We start from the raw sequence: 19,141 nt of genomic DNA, 5'->3' as shown, positions 1-19,141 counted from the left end.
AACTGGGAGAAAAAGTAAAATTGTGAAAATGCAAAAGCAAAGATATCTTTGTCTTTCAGTGGTCCACACTTTCAAATATAGTGCCCCAGTTCATAATAAAAAAAAAGTAAAAATAAAAATTAAACTCCAGCTGTTTGGAACTATTTTTGGACAACTGTTAGCTTTCATCCAGTCATCCGACAATATGTTATAAAAATTGTTGCAGAGTGAAAATGGAATTGGATAAAAAACAGAAAAAGTAGTTGTTCTAATTTTACAACAAATTTTGTATATAGTTAGCAGCATGTTGCTCTATTTGAGTATTATTTTTTAAGTAAAGGAATAACGAGTCGTTTGTTTGTAAAATTAAAAATGTGTTTTTTATCGAGTGTTGTTATTTATTTGTAGAACGCATTATAAAACAACTATCTTTTTTGCCGCAGCCTTAATTATTTTCTAAATGTATATTTAGATAGACAATCAGATCCTATTTGATCCACTGTCTGATAAGTACGTAATTATTGAGAAGAATAAGTAGGTTTAGGTTTCAACTGTGCTGTGAAAGAATAATAATCTCAAACTCTGAGGCAGTTTGATACAAAAACTCTCTAATAATAGTTTCTGCCACGTATTTTTTTTTTATAGAAAACTGGTTCAAATTTTGCAATTTTTATTATAGCCTCTTATTGTAAATAATAACAAACTGTTATTTCACTTTTGTTGGTTATTGTAAATTCAAACTTCGCAAATTCAGACAAAAAATATCTTGATGTTTATAAAACAACTAAAAAATTCTAGTAAGAAATATTTCTTTAATGCTAAACTGAACGTCACGGTGCCGCAGTTGTTGCAATTATTTGAAAATATTTGAATGTGATATTTCTGATAGTTCCAGAATAATACTGACATTGCAATTAGTACAATCGAGGCAACATTTTAGAGCAAAAATATAACTCAATTAAGACTGTCACAATTTTAAACAACAGCTAATCTGATTAATATCAAGGTTACTTTCAGCTGGAAGGCTTTAAGCTAAACTCTCCTTTTTTTGGTGATAATTATTCTTGACTTTCATTTCGATTTACCTTCAGCAATAAATAGACACTCATCCTCTAGGTGATTCTGATTTATGATAGAAATTCTCATTCAGTCAATCTCAATTAATCTCAATTTCCTTTCCAACTTACGTGTATAGTGTGAGCCAAGTATTGATCCTAGTGACACAATCTCACTGTAGTAATTATTTATTACTTCGACTAATTTATTAGTGTCTCTAGTACAGACTTTTCAACTAGCAGCGGATGTTCTAAACGCTCTCAGAAGCTAAATGAGCTGCTGAATGAAAAATAGAGAAAGCTTAACTCGTTAACTTTATTTATGCTTATTTGATTCCAAAATTTATGTCTTTATTTCTTGCCAAACCGTTGTAATCTTAATGTGTTAAAATTAGCAAAACAAAATTGATATTACACAATTTTCCCACCCAATCCAACGTCATCTGCAAGGTGTAGAACTCCTCCCACAAAATTTACATACTGCTGAAGAACGTACAAGCTCATTAGGCAAATTATAGCGAAACAACTCTTGAATTTTTTCCGGATATTGAAAGACCCTTGTGGCCATCATTATGTAAAAGAGAGCCTCAAGAGTGGTCGGCGTCCATCTTATTTTAATAAAGCTAAAATTTTATTTAGATTTTTATGTCATCGCATAACTGAATTACTTTCGCCTTCCTTATGTGCGACCGTTTGGGAATATTTTGCGCCTCTTATCCTTTAATATCCACTTTGCGTGAATATTATGTCATTATTCCGGCTATAACCGTTTTTTTAGTATGTTCCGAAGTACAGGGTTTGAGATTCTGTAATTTGTGATGAATGGTGGCATTTTTTAATTCTCGGAAGAAATAAATTTTAATAGCGGCAACTTTTTAAATAAAGAGCGTACTTTTTCTTGTTTATACCACCAGTAGTAAATGTCACTGCCATCATATTATGCAGATTTCGCATGTTTTTTACGTACACCAATATGGCAAAATGGATATATGCGTATAGGCAGGTAGGTAAATAACGTTATCTTACTATAGAGTGGGTTCAAAATAAGATTTTAATCAAGTATAGGCGTATAGGCGGAAAGCAGTAACACATCGAAAATAAAAAGAAAACGTGGTCATGTTTCACATAAATATAGTCCCGTTAACATGATAATTATCTATTTGCTATAAAAAGACAGGAAAATTGTCACTAATAGTAGTCCGTACCATGTAATTTATAATGTTCGGAATCCAATCGAATTTGACAGATAATTTTTTGTCCCACACATGCATTAATCTGTTATGACGATTTAATTATTTGCCTAAGCATCACGTTTTCATCCGATCTGTTTGTTTGAATAACACGAATCTGACATGTTTTCCAAATGCTTCACTTAAATACACAGAAATAATAAAATAATCCACATTCTTCTCTTGGTACAATCGTCGTGTAAACATGTACACAGATTTTATTGGCAAAAAAATCTGTTTAGTAACGTACAAACATGGTGTTTCGAGTTAATATTAACCGCAGGAATCCTCTAATAGTGGCCTTTAAAAGAAGCGTTGTCATTTTATAGCATTATTACAAGCAATTTTGAATGAAAGCTCCGTAAAAGTTGAACAACTTAAAATAAACTTACTCCATAAAAATTATTTCATCTTCTGCTACATTGTATATAAAAACCAATTTAAACGTGATATTATGCCAAGTTTGTCTTAATGGTGTGTAAACACGTTTTAAAATGAGGATTAAAAATGAAAAGGAACCAGTTCCGCTTTATCTCATTCGTTCGTTTTGATCCGGGATGACAAGACAAATGGAAGCGACTCAAATTTTCCCTTTGATATATTGCAAAAATAACCTGTCAATTAAGCTTAATAAAACAAAACTTCATCAGGACAGTCTTTGGGTGTGCTTGGCATGTCGAAGCTTGTTCCATAAACGTCACTCGATCGTCGGTTAAGTGACATTCGATCCTTACGCGATTTATTTTTCATGGCTTAATGGAGCAAAAAGAGAAATGTTTCGCGCAGAATAGAAATGAGACTGTTGTAGTAACGATAAGATAATTATGTCGTTCCTTGAAAAACCGAGTAATTGGGTTTTTAAGCGCCATTTGACTTTATGCTTGGTCTTCATTCATTTCGTCTAAAAAATTACTTTTCAGGACAGGACCGTACTTACCAGTTACGACGTTAAAAATTTACCGCAAACGATTCGTTTTTTTTTTATTCGTAGTTGTCTATCTACTTGTTTAAAAGTAATCTAAATAATTGCGACAAAATATGAGAGAAAACTTATCGGAAGATTATTGATTAACAAAATTTTAGAAGAAGACGAAGGTTAAAAATCCACGAACAATAAATTAAAAACAAATGCGTTATCCATCTATTTCAGATGAATATGATTTGTCTATGGTTTCGTCTTTACGAGTCACCGCATAATTTTGTTGTCGTACAAGTTTATTTGCTAGGGAAACCAGTGTTGGGACGGTTGTTATCAGAGGGAATAGACAGTGTTTAATATTGATATTCTGTTTGGAAATGCGGCGAAATCAAACATAAATACTGAATGTAAATTTATTTTACCCACGATAAAATATTGTCACTACACGTACATATCTAATTTATCTCACTCGAAAATATTATTAATACAATAAAAATATGTTTCCTTTATTTATTTGATTGATTTTATAGAAATCCCTGATGAAATGTACGTTACACGTGCTCAAACGTATTATCATACTGGTGTGATTATACAACTCGACAGACGCCTCGTTGTGGGCAAACTTCACACTTGTGTGGTAATTAAGCTTTTATTCAACTTTTAACGGAAGTAATTTGCAGTGTACTGCCAAATTCTTTGTTAATGGTGAGTCTTAATTAAAGAATAACGAACAGTTATTTATTTGGACTGTCGCAAGGTAAACAAATAAAGTAAAGAGTCGTATTTTCAGTTTCTAAAATAATATTCAACAAAAATAGCAAACACTGAATGGAACGTTTTGTAGCTTTTTTTGAACAATAAACGACACTCTCAAGAATATCATACTAATCTAGATGAAATTATCACATAATTTTACTTTGGGACAATGATAAAAAATCAAGTTGATTTTGTTAATTAATCATAACTTTCCTGTAGAAAATCAAAATCAAATGCAAAAATAATTTTAAAAAATTTAAAACGAATTTTTAACCTATCCAGATAAATCAGTTATATGTAGTTAACATAAAAAACTGATTAAAATTTACTTTTTTCAAAGTATTGATTGATAATGGTGAATTCGTTTTGGTCACTTAGTGTATGTTTTCAGTCAAAACCAAGTAAAACTGACAGTTGACCCTTGCAAACAATTATGTGATCAGTTGTAGGTATATCATTTATTTCAGAACATAAAATATTGTAGTTGAGTATGTGGATTTGACCCAGCATCCTCTAATAATATAAATATACTTAGTACCGAGTGCGTTTTATTTATTTAATTATCTTTTATGTGGCTGTAAAGTGTAAGTTCGGTCCTGTGCGGCCTGAAATGTTAAAATATCTAGAGAGATAATGACGGGGCGGAGTTAGAGAAATGGGGCCAAAACAAAAAATTCGCGCAGTCATATTTTTTTAATTGATGTTGACACGAGACAAATTGCTCGGAAATGCTAATTACTAAGAGAAGGAGGGGGTTGTGAATGTTTGAAAACGGGGTGTGAGAATAATGTAATCTGGTCTTTCTTCGTGTAAATAATGAAGTGGCAATTTAAACTTTTCAGAGTACATTGAGGACGAACTAAATTATAATCTGAGCTAATCTCCCCTTTTCCTGGGATTCACACAACTATGAGATTTTACACGCGAAAATGTAATTTGTTGTTGTGTTTTATTTTCGCAGATTATTGTCTGAAGCGCTCTGGTTTAAAACCTGAAGAGAAAATGTTTGCGAATTGTGTCAGTCGAAGTGATAATGTCGTTATGTAAAAATGAGTACGTCTAGATCGGTATGGAGTGATAAGAGAATTTGCGGTAGTGCGTAGCGAATTTGGAGCGACATACAATAAACAAACTGACTTTCCACGATTTCATTTTTAACGCGGCGATTTTAAAGTGAAAAAAGAAAAACTCAAATTTGACCCATTTTTAATTCGAGTGTTTATTTTCGTTGCAGGATTGATATGTTTAGCTGGTGGTCTGTGTTGGCGCATTACCTATGCAAATTGCTGCTACTTGTAAATCTGATTGTGGCTTTATTACTGCACAGCGGCTTAATCATGGCGCCAAGTAATAAATGCATTTCATTTGCTAGAAACCATTTTATGTAATTGCTTGCAGTGAGTATTTCTTTAACACATTTATGGAGAGATTTTGTTTTGCTCCGGGTGGAATTTCAGATATTTCGATTTATATGATTATGTCGACTAAGATCAAAGTTTTCTAGTCGCGTTTCCGACTTGTACTGACTGAGCAAATATTTCCGTTCTAGTTTCGTTGCACTGGGCAATCTGTATGCGACCACACGGCCAAATGGGAATCCATCGACCTTTCAACTATTTATTGGACTACTTCTTGGCTATTTTTTAGTAGCATAGTTTTGGCAAGTGGAAAATGTTCCACTCACTAATTTAAGCTCGGTTTATTATGAATTCCTAATTACTCAGGATTTGATTCACAATTTTTTTAAATTAAAACTGAATTGCTTATTTAATACATATTTTCAAATATTTGTAATGCCTTTTATTACATTCAAGTTTTTTTATTATTCGAGCGAACTGAACATGATTTTTAACTGGAAACAGGTTTGTTTCTAAAGACACCTAGCAGCCATAAACCACAGCAGCTTACTGGAATAAATCTAATCAAAATGTAAGTTTATGTTATACATCAAATGCTGTCAGTAACGTCATGTTCCATATACATCATTACGTCGATCATAAGTTAGTTCGTTTGGCCTTCATAGGGTTTTATGTCCAAGTTTTAACCTATTTTTTAATTCTGGATCCATTTTACTTTATCAGTATATGGCTAAGACAAGTTACGAAAAGTGAAACCAATTTTTTTATGCTTTTAGAAAATTAATTATAATTAATATAATTAACACAATGCAGTTGAAAAGAATTTATTAGATATGTTTCTTTTGCAGTGACTTTCTATCCCCTTAAAATAATGTAATTAATCGTTAAAATTCATGTATGTTAACAATGAATCCTTAATTTCTAGTTTTTTAGGGGGTTTACTTGTAGCAGAACACGAAAACACAATTTTTTCCAGGAGTATTTATTATATACCTGATAGGTTTTTTTTAAGGAATGACCTCCCTAAATACTATAACAACTAATACCAAAGAAATTGTAAATGTTTATTGCAGGGGCGATACGTGTGCTCAGAAATTAACAGTGTTACAGAGTGAGATTTTAAAACCACTTGTGTACAACTTTTGTTTGTAAATTTTTTTTGAAAATAAAGGTATTGTTTAACTTTAACCTCAGGTTTAGAACTACTTCATTATTAACAATTTAAACTCTTTCGTAATCCAGTCAGTCGTTTTTCATTTTAATTTAAAATTTAATTCCGTTAAAATCCAAAATCGTCTAAGATTTTCATCTGGCAAACGATTCTTTATATGTATTTCCAATATAATATAGTTTTAATTTCGCTTATACATGATTTAATTTTTCATTTTTATTAAGATTTAATGGTGAAACATTTTAATTGTATAATAAGTAAACTAAAGCAAAGTCAATGTAAGATTGATCCAACTCTAGATTCAGTGGCTATCGATATTAATATTTGAGATTTCGATATCGTGAAGTCATTGCAAATAACAAAAATTATTATTTTTTGAGAATGAGAATTAGTACTGCAGTTCTATGAAAAAGAGGAACTGCAAGATAGTAAAAAGTTAATACAAATTTTTTGAATTTAAAAATTGATAATAATGTCTTTTCAAAAGTGTATTTGTCTTCTATTTGTTGTTTACTAATCTACCTATATTTTTACGACTTATTCGTAGTGGAGAGATTTTGTTTTTCTCATAGAGCTACTTTTAATAAAATGTGTTTTGTCTAGAAATGTTGAATTAGATTGTGAAAAATATTAGATGCGTGATTTAAGTTCATTAAAATATGTCCGGTTATGTGAAATAATTCACTCAAATAAAACAAATGTTTAAATGACAACACTGTAAATGATTCACACGATCTTAAACCTTAGAGACTACAGTAATTAATTTTTGAAAAATGCAGGTAGTCAAGTTCGAACAGGACTTGTTATATGAATAAAATCAGGTCACAGTTAAAACCAGAAATACATGTTAAGAAGGAAATTCCATATACAAGCTGTGACTGAATTAGTTCCAAATTTTTATAAGCGTATGCTGTAATTTAAACCCAAATTGGTTTTTACTCAGAAATGGTAGTTATCAACAAAACTCTAAAAGAGTAAAAAAACCTTGTGGAATGTTAATGAAAACTTAAAAAAATTAATGCAATTTCAACAATTTTAAAATCATTTGAAAAAGTGCGAACTATTTTGTGAAGCAAATCCAGATATCTGTCCATTAAGATTTACTTTTATTTATTTCGGTTTGACAAAACTGAATTCAACCCACACCAGAAAATAAAAATTTTGCTACCAGCAATTGGAAGTGACAGACCGTTGTTGGGTGTCCTGTTAAAAGAATCAATGAAATGAATACTGTGTACAGTTCTATTTTATTTCAGTTAGTTAATATACATATGTACAACAAAATGGTGTGAACTCCATGCAAGAATCGTATTTTCTGTTGTTAAAATAAAAAAAAAATCCATCAGAGATGGCTTGTGTGTATTATTGTTACAAATGTACAGGAAATATGTTACAGTTTTAACGTAAGTTGGATTGTTTAACAGTTTTTCTTCTAATACTAATGTTAAAATGATAAAACGATATTTTTTGTGTTAATTAATGCTGAAATTGAATTATCTAACCGGCAACTTATGCTGTGTTACACCCATATAATTTTTGATTCAGTTAGTTGAGAAATTTCATGGAATCTTGATGAAATAATTAAAACGAAAATATTTGCCATAAAGCTAAAAATGAACGTAATAAAAGAGAATTCTGCCAGGTTATAAATGTACTGTTAATCAAAAACAAGTCAATTAAAAGCACCTTCAAGTGACCGGTCTTCGTTAACAGAATGTTTACAGGAGTGTTTATTATTACTGTGCAGTGCGAGAATATCTGACTTCACTTGAAAAGTAGAGCTTTACCAATTGATACAAAATAACTGCAATTATTTCCTGTGACTCATATTATCCACGTGTGCGTCAGTTTCTGTCGTCGGGTGATGACGAAAACAAAAAATATGAATATTGTAAGGATATCGTAACCCATAAATTCCTTTACAACATACTTGACAAAAGCTCTCACATGTTTTCCTCTTCTCACAATTTAACGCAATATTATTTTATGTCTCAAAGCTCCGGTGATAAAAATAATTTCCAAGGAACTGCTCTCATTCGTGTTTATTGTCACAGAAAGAATTAACTCGGTGACATAAATTTCTTTCACTAATTTTATGAAACTGTCGATAGGAAAACTTTTCCTGGGATTAACTGTAAGACTATTTGTTTAAGACGGAAGATTTTCGTTCATACAAAATTTATCTTCTCTTCTCATTGGTTAGAGGAAGTTTTTCAATAATTTGATTGATGTGTCACGAGAAAAGCGTCAGAAATTCGTTATACCTTTGAACAGTACGAGACGTGTCGGTCTTTTCATTCAAACATTATCAATCTTTATCGCGGTTCTTCTGGCGCGATTTAACCCGAAAAAAAGGATTTGCGCCTTGAGTTCGCTAAATGGAGCATCAGGAAAGGCATTTCGCCCTGTCACATCTAACGCCGAGATCCTGTACGTATAAAATATTTATTCAAATTTGAAAGTAGCGAGCAGTATAAAAATTTCACTTTATCTTGCGCCAGATTTAATAACATCATAGAACCTATAAAAATACAAAGAACAAAGAAGAAAACGATTTCGTAATCCACACCTATAAGCATTTAGATAGCCTGCAGTGAAAGACTCATGAGTCAGTTAGTTATTCTTAATTTCTCTACTAAATATGGAACTAGAATAATAATTATGTTACTTCAGCAATCGTTTATATTGAGCAATTACTGATTTATTTGAACCTGAATAAATAACTTTCCTATATCTTCATTGTATGTTCAACAAGTCCTCACCTTTGTTCGTCGATTAAAAAGAAATAATCATTGTCTTCGCTGAAGGTTCAACGTAATTATAGACTTCAGCAATAAAATGCCACTGAAAAGTATTATGGTGGGTTAATTCCCCAGTTCCATTGTTAGCTTTGTGTTTGTAATTCATCTTTCAAGTCCAACACCCACAAAGATGACTATAGAATCGAGATCGATAAATCTAAACTGTGTATTTAAAAAACAACACCATTTTCATTGTGTTAAGTTTCAGACACATCTCTCTTATCATAACAAGAAATTCACTCTCTAAATATAACGGAATTCAAGCTTCAGTAACTTCTTTTTTCAAAAAAAATAACATAATTTTGTTATTACAGTTGTACCAGTTTAAATCATGCTGTTAGTGGTGTTTGGATTATTGCGATAAGTAATGTGCTAGTGTGACAGATAGTGTACATGATAAATTTAAGCCTCATAAAACCGACTGATTTATAAGCTAAAGAGAACTTGAAGGGAAAATTAAGAGACAGCAATAACAGGTTTCTGAATTTAAATGGAAATTCTTTCTGCACGTAAAAGTTTGAATCGGCGGAAAGTGCTGCTAGTGCATGGATAAGCTAAAGATGCAGTCGTTGCGCCACTGATTGAATCGATATTTATAAGCTTGTTTCTCGGTGCTTCGAGCATTATACAAGTCTTTTAATTTTTTGTTTTTTGCTTTTTTTTTGAAAAAAGACTGCCGCTAAAGTTAAATTTAAAATTGAAACGTTAAAACAAAATAATGTATAGATCGGGAAAATAGATGTAGCACCTTCACCATGACTAATGGCCAACGACAAAGGTTAAAAATTTATGCGCATAAATAACAACATTAAGTTTTGTTCTGTAGTGTTCTGACGATATTAATTTCTCGTAAAAATAACCTACAGTTATTTTTTACAAACTTGTTCATCAAGGTGAAATTTTTGATTTATTAAGAAACTGAATTAAAGTGAATATGTAAAATTGAGTGCTTAAAAGCATATTGTTGTATGGCTTCGTATTCAGCACAGCGTGATTTATGATCGGATGATTCCTATACTAGTCGAAGTTGATGAAGAATGTGCGAAGATTTTGTATTGGGAAAGAAAATGTGTTGTTTGGAGTGTAAAATTGAACGGTGTTCCTAATAAATCTAGAATCATAAGTAAAAAATTTAAATATGTATAAAACGTACTCGAACACGCCCGTATTTTTATTAAATCTTTAACGATGTGTTATTCATGTTTGGGAAAATAAGCTGGTACAGTGCTGGCTCCATTAATCTAATCAACTTTTGCAATGTTTGGTTTTCGCAACGGGTTATCTTGTTGGAGAGAATTAATTACTGTCTTTGTTAAATACATGCAAACTGTAAAAGATGACAACCTGTCTAGGTTAAATAAACAGAAAACGATTGTTATTTACTTCTACAATTTAAATTGTTAATTGGGAGTATTACTAGAAGAAAAAGTAGAAATTATTTTTTAAACAATAATAATATTAAACTATTTACTTCCGATTGTGGACTAGGTATATACAGGGTGTTATTGAAAGGTACGTACAACAAAATGGACAGTTCTTCGCGAAGTCTAAGAAATCTGAAAAACTTATTTTGTGTTATCAAAATTATAAGGGGAAAATTAACCCTTATCCAACCTTTTTAAACGCCACTGAAGGATAAATAGGTAAAATTAATTTATTTTAGTAAATTGTAGCAACTGTAACAATAAAACTTTTGTCAAGACTAACTGTTGCTATAGAAACGAAAGATGATCTTTTTTTCAGAGGCTACAACGAATTTGAATAAAAATTTTAATAATTTTTATCTCTAAAAGGAGAACACTTTTACCTGAACTTTTTTTAACTTTTAGCATCCATACTTTGAGACCGATTGCCGATTTTATTTTATACGTACTTTTCAATAACACGCTGTGTGTAGATTACAGTTACCGCACTCATTCGAGCTAGGTAATGAGCTACATTACTTAATTTGTTTTTAAATAAATTTGGAAGTTGTAAAAATCATTTTTGTATTATTACTCACATAACTTGCATGCATTGCGAAAGAACTTTACCTACTCTTGGAGGTAAAAACGTTTTTATTCATTTACTGAAACGCATCTGTGAGGATTATTTTGACCAGCAAATGCAGAGTCCGCACTGCGACTTTGACATTCAAAACACTAAATTTAACTTCTTCCACCTTATTAGAAATTCGTGTGTGAATGGACAATTAAAAAATATATATAAGTATATTTTTTACACAGTGGTTCAAAAGCAATGAAATACATATACAAATACATACAAATACATACAAATACATACTTTTACTTACTTTATGCTACTCTAACTGCTTTTATGAATTTATCCTTAAAAATTTTTATAATATGTCTAATAGTGCATCTGGTACCTTTCCAGCTGCGAGGTTTTTACGATATTTCACGGCTCTTGGAATTTGGAAAAGTAGGTCCTCTATTTCCGTATTTCTATGTTTGTCGTTTGTCTACCGTCGGCAGTCTGATGGCCATTTTTTTCTTAATCAACATTAGAAATTTGGTATCACATGTATGTATCGCATATTCAATATTTTGTGCAAGGTTTTTGGTAAATTAAATTCTTAAATAAAATTTTACCACATGAACATACTGTTTTGTCATTGTAGACTATATTTTATAAAAACCAAATTTTCTGAAATAAACCATAAAAATTAAGTGCCTGTGGTTGGGTGTGCACTAGACTTTACTTTATTTAAAACTTAAAACTAGAAAATTGGACAGGTAGAGTTTTCAAAGGACTTCGTTTATAAAGAGTGGTCTTTCTCGAAATATTCTTCATAATATTGGCATCAAGCACTGCAAAATTAAGGCCCAATTTAAAATTAATCTTGTGTCGACGGAAACTGAATTTGCCACATAGCAACACCGATCAGACTTAGCATAATACAAGTCGCCAATGTGTGTTAATCCGATAATTTGAAATTGAGCTTTTAGTTACGTTTATGAAGTTATATAGTTTCACAGTCGGGGCAGTAAAACAAAAAGCCAAAACACATATTTTGGTATAGTTAAAACAACAGAGCATTGCGTTTGAGCATACATATGTCTAATAATGGTCAATATTGCATGATATGTTTAACGTACTCTGTAGACAGTTTACGTTTATTATTGTTATTTTTAATGCTGTTTTATACTTTTTTAAAAGAACGTAGAGATAATTTAACAAAAAAAGATATTTGTAGCGGTTTTACAATGTTATAAAATAACTTTCGTTACTAGTTTCCATTTCAAACAACTATACATACTTCCACAACGTAGCAGCTTATTAGTTTATACTTAAAACTGGTTAAATATGAACTTTAATGGATTCGATTTGCGATAATTATAAAAATTGTGTTAATTCCTTCATACATCTTTTTTGCTGGTAAATGCTTAAATATAGACAAACTGTGAAATTGACAATCAAGAAAACAAGTGGATATCATTAATTTCAATTATTTCACAATTAGTCAAAATTATGAAGCAGCACTTTATTTAAAAGTCACTAAACCCGTAATAACAATTTCATGGTTTATTACAGAAATACTGAAAAATTGTTATTTTTGAGAGGAAATGTGCAAAACAAAGGGTGAAGAATAGATAAGTTTTTTACGGACGGTCGAATAGATTTCACACAAGTAAACACGTGAATATTTGCAAGATTTGTTCGTTTATAGAGATAAAAGTTTGGTAACTGTAAATATCTGTGTTCTTTAATAAATAACATTTTTAGTTGTTTAATAAATATAAGATTAATTTTGACACACACGTATAAAGCTATTAAATATCTCGAAATTCAGATTTGTTAAGTTTATAATAATTCAAGAAAAATATGATAAGCCTTGATACATAGTAATAAGAATGAAATTTCATTATAGTCCGAGTGTTTTCGTATAAAAAAAGAAGCCATAAAATAAGCAGAAGCCCCAAACGAAAGATCACATCAACATCTTTCTCCACAAAATTGATTACCTTAATACATCCGACGACCAAATCGGCCTGAGTAGGCAAAAACAAAGTAATGCTATTTTAAATGAGGTAAAATTCATTTTCTGCTTTCACCAGAACCGAGTTGGTTTTAATAAACTTTTTTGGTAGTAACATTGTTCCACAGGATTAATCAAAATCCACCCATTAACATACTATGACAAAGAAATATTGGCAAGATGCACGATACGCTTTCATAAGCCTCATACGAATTTATTTTGTTTTATCTCTCACATAGTGATAGTGTGGGAGCCGATTTAAGAGTTTCCGTCAATATTCTTTCTTTAATAAATTGCCACTTGAAGAAACACGCCAAGGTGTCAGTTTTACTCTTGGACACGTATTTTCAATTTAGCGTTGAGAAAGCGTCGATTAAGAAATTTGCGAAAATTTCGATTTTGCTTGTGCAACTTATCGTATTCCGCGAAAAAAACCCCCCGTTTATTATCAATTAGGCAACTTGGAGCGATTGAGAAATTTATCAGCATTATTTTACAGGCTCGCCCGGAGCCTCCGACATGTAAGTAACATTTGATCTATTTTTTTCGTCTTAACCTTAGGCAATCGAAATTCCACACCACAGCCTCCGTCAACATCCTTCCACAACGAAACGTGATCACCTGCTCCCAGAACTCGAAGCACCGGGTTATCAAAAACGGCTTATCACTCGGCTCTCCATCGAGGAGTCGAACACGTGGTGGCGTTTGCAAGAGATCGATGTCCTGCTGTCGCGAAATGCCGCCGCGGAAGTCGTTGGAAGACTGAACCGACTGGTCGCAGTTCTGAGCGCGGACTCGCGCTCTGGGACTCAGATGGGGGCCAACAAACGCGACATTCCGACTTGCAAAATGCCAATAACAAGGGATAAACTCGCAATATTCAAATGGAGGGATACAAAACGGCCCCGGAAGACAAAGGCCTTTTGGATATTCCTGAAATATGGCCGCATAAATTCCTGCTGCTGAGGACAGGGATTTACGAGCGGTGCTGAAGACCGACGGACGTTTACGAGGTTCGATCAGAAATGCACGCGAATCTTACGGGTTCATGGGTATCTTGGGGAGGCTTTATGGGGTTTTAAATTAGCAGAACAATAAAAATAAAGGCTGAACTGGACAAAATTGGCAGATAGTTGAAATTTGCGTTGTGGATATCTTCATAGTTGTTATGAACCTTTGAAAGCTCAACTTAACAAACTTGATTCTGTCTTCATTGAAATCACCACTAAATGCATTTTTTGACACTGTGGCAGTTATGTATTTAATAAATACCTAAAACAAACCAGTGACACTAAATTATAATGTTTTAAGATTAAAATGTAATTGTACCTGAGACTGCCGGAAAGAATTAACCTGAAATCAGTTACACACATGAGTGACTAATATTATTCTTCTGTTCTGAAAATTGTTCAAAACTGAATAAAAAATATTTCACCAACTGTTTCTCCTATAAATCTCTTATAATTAACTATGAATTCACAACATGTAGAATACCAAAAAGCAGATGATCGCTTATTTATCCCTTCTTAAAATACATATGTTATCTAAAATTTTTATATAAGTAAATAAAGATTATTTGACATATATGTACAATGCGAGATGCAAGATTATTTACCTGTTATTTTATTATAAATTTTACGGTTTATTTCAAAAACTACGTAGTTGACTTCTTTAAAATTTTGGCATTGTTCATTTAACCCCTTTGGACAGTTGTTAATATATTTCAAAAAATGAACCGATTTATTGTTCTTTTTTTTGTAAAATTATTTATACATAACTAAAGAAATTATTACCAGTTTACAAGTCCACAAAGTTAAGCACGGTTAAAAGAACTTTTCTTACCGTCCTTATTCAAAAAATACGGCGATACATTATCAGAAAAATGGTAATTTTCTGATAAATTATAAAAATTATTAATAAAAATGAACGAACCTTTTTTCTTCATTTTTTAGTAAAATTGGAAATGTTGATAAATTTTATGATTTTCCAAAAAATCACTTCTTAGATTCTTTGTCCCAGAATGATTTGCTTTCTCTACACGTGTAATTTTGAAGTAATTTGATTGATTGATAAAACAAACTTTATACAAAAATTTCAAAAATTTATCTTACATCGTATAAGAACGCCTTGTGCTGATCCCTTCAACAAAGAACTTTTTTTTTTTAATTTGTTTGTATAAACAAACTAAAGGTGAAGAGAAAAATAACATTGGAAAATTAAATTGTTTTGGCATAAAGACAATAAATATTACAAAATTTACAATATTTTAAAGCCACTGGAAATGAAAAGTTTTATGTATAGAATGTCATCTCTTAAAATGGTGAAATACTAAGGTTTTAAATACGAAGGAATAAATATCTATAAATAATACTATCTATCAGACTTTCACTTAAACAAATACAAGTAACGTTTGTAATAATTTACAAACGGAGTACCACGCATGAGGGGAAACAATTTTAGAATGTATAACTAAGAAATAATTTATTAAGATAGGAGTAGGTATATCTTAAAATATAAATCTACAGAAAAGGAGTAATTTTTCAATATCGAACCCTTTTATGAACTCTTATAATTATTGTATGTAAAAAAAAAGCTTATAACTTATCGAGTAGGGTTGTTTTTGTCATTGTACATGTGTTGTTTTACTGCTTACTAAGTAACTATAGTAAAACTAACTGGGTATAAAATGAAGTATTTTTTTCTATTGTTCATAATACTTGTTTACAGAATTAACACATTTCCTAACAAGTTTCGTACAACGATAATGAAACTTGAAATGATGTATTTCTCGAACAAAAGTCACACTTTAAAATCTCTAGACCTACTGCGCTGCGTTTGAATTTCTTCTGTATCCTATCCCTTGATTCTCGTTTAGTTTAATGGATTTTTTTGTAGAGAAGGTCGGCATTCTTATTGATGAGAAGTCCATTTGCGATTTCTCTTATGGTTATCTTAACGTGCAATTATAAGTCTAGTAACTGTTTTCTGACATTGGTTTAATTGTGGGTAGTTTAATAAAGCTAATTTTGTAGATTTATGAATAATAAATCTAATTTTTCCATCGTCTAAAGCAGCACAGTTTTTGAATTACTGACGAATATAGAAAACCAAACACAATTGTTTTTGATTTTTAATGGATATTTAAGATCTTTTATACAGAACTTTTTTTCTATGCATATCTATAAAACTGAATTAACCTGTAAATGCTGAAAAAAATCTAAGCTAATTGATGGCATTAGTAAAGGACTTTTTACCAGTTTTCAGATTTTCGCTAAAAAATATTGTGGTGTCCTGATTCGAAAAATTAAATTTCGTGCGGAAAACAATAATAATGCCGCCACAACATTTAAAAAATTAAAAAAATCATTCATTAACCTATGGAATCACCCATGGTTGGGGTGTTAAGAAGATTGGCAGAAAGTCACCCTTTCGATTAGTAGTTCTAAGTATTATGTCAAAACAGTGCAGGTAGTTTTTAAAAGGATCTTGACGCCACTGTTATTTTGCTGTTTTAGTGAAAACTACCTCAGTGCAAACAGAGAAAATAGGCTATTGTTTAAACAAAAAAGAATTGCATTCGACACCATGGTCCCTCTTCAACGTGTGTAATTAGTGTAAAACCAGTTAATTAGCCATTTTCTAATCTGACAAATTCTGAAACTGTTGTCAACATGTGTTATTTTTGTTTTATTGGTTATAAATTTACAGTTCATCTTTAGATTTTTAACTGTTCATGGTTTCACTACAATTAAAAAATAATTGGTCCAAGATTATTTCGACAGAACTTCCTTCGCCCTTGAAGTACAATCCTTTATAAGTATAGTAAAAACCAGTGGTGTAAATGACACCTCGAACCCGCTGTGTCGCGGTGGTGCAAATTCCAAGGAGGTGCCGTCCGCAGTTATACAGATAATATGAAATGTATTAAAAGCAAATAACCAACGGAAAAGAGTGTATTATCATCGGTGTACATGCTTAACTTCGATTGTTTATGTTTATACATTGAAAGAATGTGATGTACACTTTTGTATAATTTGAATGAGTTGTTTGCTCAAAACAGAAGACTAATGGCCACAATGGAATAAAATGTTTTGAATATGTTTATTATTATCCTTATTTCATCATAATTAAATAAATACCTGGGTATTTTCACATTTTCTAGAAAATGAGGTTCTTAATTTGATCAATAAAAAATTGGTCGAAGGCTACAAGCATAATCCGACAAATCCAGCTCTGTTCGGTGTGATTAAACACTTTGCAAATCCAGTAAAGTAAAAACCAGATGCATAAATAACATCCTTTGTCCTTCAGTACTAGGTAATAGCAGTCTGAAGCTCAAGTGTTTATTTATGTTTATACATCGAAAGATTGTCACGTAGAAATTAGTTTGATTTGAATGAGTTTGTCTTTTCAAAACAGGACTAAAATTATTAATTAAACCACAATCGAACAAAATGTTTTGAATATTATCATTTTTATTTAATCATTATTATATAAAGATGTGCATATTCTTCACAATTTCAAGAAAATGGGGTAACTCGTTCTTAATTGGACAAATAAAAAAATTGTGATGATGTCATCTCACTACAAGTATATGAGTATATTTTTCTGTAACATTCAAATCATTTTAAAATGCCATTCATTGAAATGACATCATCAAATTTTTCGTGGGGACGATTAGCCAAATTTTGGTTAGCATTTAACCATCTACATGATATTTCTAATACACATACAAAATTTGACAACAACTGGTCGTGCACTTTCGGAGATTACCAGACAGACAGACAGGTAGACAGACATACGAAAACGGGAGAGTGCTTTTTCGTACTGTAGGGGTCATGAAACCTCGAGAAAACATAAAAGTGGCCATTCGTCCGATGGACTCGATTACAATACTTCCTTCGTTTATGCTCGGGAAGTAACTAACAATAATGGAAATGTTCCCATAAAATCTGTCAGGAAATTCACTTATTTAGGCTCAAATATTTTTTTATAACAATGTATCTAAACTTATGGACGGTTTTATTTTAGTAATGTAGTACATTGTTCACACTTCATAAAATTTTTACTCGAGATTTTACATATAGCAGTTCATTAATGGCATTTGAACTAATCTTAAACATCGATCCAATTTGAAAGGACCTTGAAATTCTTACAGGTTTAATTTATACATTATTTATTCTCGAATTATTATTATTTTCATGTAATTTGTGACTGTTGGTTCTATTTCATTTCTGCTTTGTTTGAAGACTTATGGGATTCGTTTGATCCACGATGTATTTTTTTAAACTTATTTTGATTTAATCACTAACTAATCGCTAACTTGAACTAACGCAATTTCACATCACGTAATTTTTTATTGTTTAAGTTTTTTTATAGAGTGTGGCGTAATTAAAACTTCTTTCCTTCCTTCCTGGTAATGCCGATAATTATCCAGATATGGTTCTAATGAAGTTCTCAATGATTTTAATTTTTATTAAATTGTAAAGACCCGGGTCTAGGTGAAAGGTACAATTTGGTTGTTTGGCGAAGACGTGGGTAAAGCTTATAGTATATGGTAAGTTTTTTGGGTATAGAGTTGTGGTGGATGTGTTGTACCTGTCAATTGTCTAAAATCATCAAGGAAGGGCGACAAACTACGACGAGGAACTTAAATTCCACTCTCGTTATAACGTCCTCTGCAGCAGGTTGGTTTCTCGACAATCAAAATTTAAATATCTCTTTTTTCTTTGTGTATTTAAATTTGTCATGTTCAAATATTTGATTTCAATTTTGAAAGCTGGAGAGATTTTTTGCAGCTGGGAAATAAGTCCGTTTATTTTATAGCCTTTCCCTCTCCAGAACATTATTGTCTTCCATATTTTGCATTTTGATTTAAGGACGTTCTGCCATAA

At 31.3% G+C, this 19,141-nt stretch overlaps 1 protein-coding gene across 4 annotated transcripts in view; it reads right to left on the bottom strand.

The window, feature by feature from the left end:
* Nucleotides 1-19,141, bottom strand: part of LOC135126740 (monocarboxylate transporter 12-like) — a 301,612-nt gene that overhangs the window by 46,432 nt on the left and 236,039 nt on the right. For 2 of the 4 annotated variants that reach the window (XM_064052859.1, XM_064052861.1), the window contains exon 1: nucleotides 13,804-14,029. The exons of 1 other annotated variant lie outside the window; for it this stretch is intronic. The gene's annotated coding sequence lies outside the window, so the exon portion shown is untranslated. Of the gene's footprint in view, nucleotides 1-13,803; nucleotides 14,030-19,141 lie in introns of those variants that run through there. One more of the 4 variants, XM_064052860.1, reaches the window with a different exon arrangement.

This window comes from Zophobas morio, unplaced genomic scaffold, assembly GCF_036711695.1.
Source record: "Zophobas morio isolate AGI-343-1 ecotype UQ-CSIRO unplaced genomic scaffold, CSIRO_AGI_Zmor_V1 ptg000011l, whole genome shotgun sequence".
Lineage (NCBI taxonomy): Eukaryota > Metazoa > Arthropoda > Insecta > Coleoptera > Tenebrionidae > Zophobas > Zophobas morio.
The sequence above is the reverse complement of the archived record's forward strand: the minus strand, read 5'-3'. Positions and strand labels throughout refer to the sequence as shown.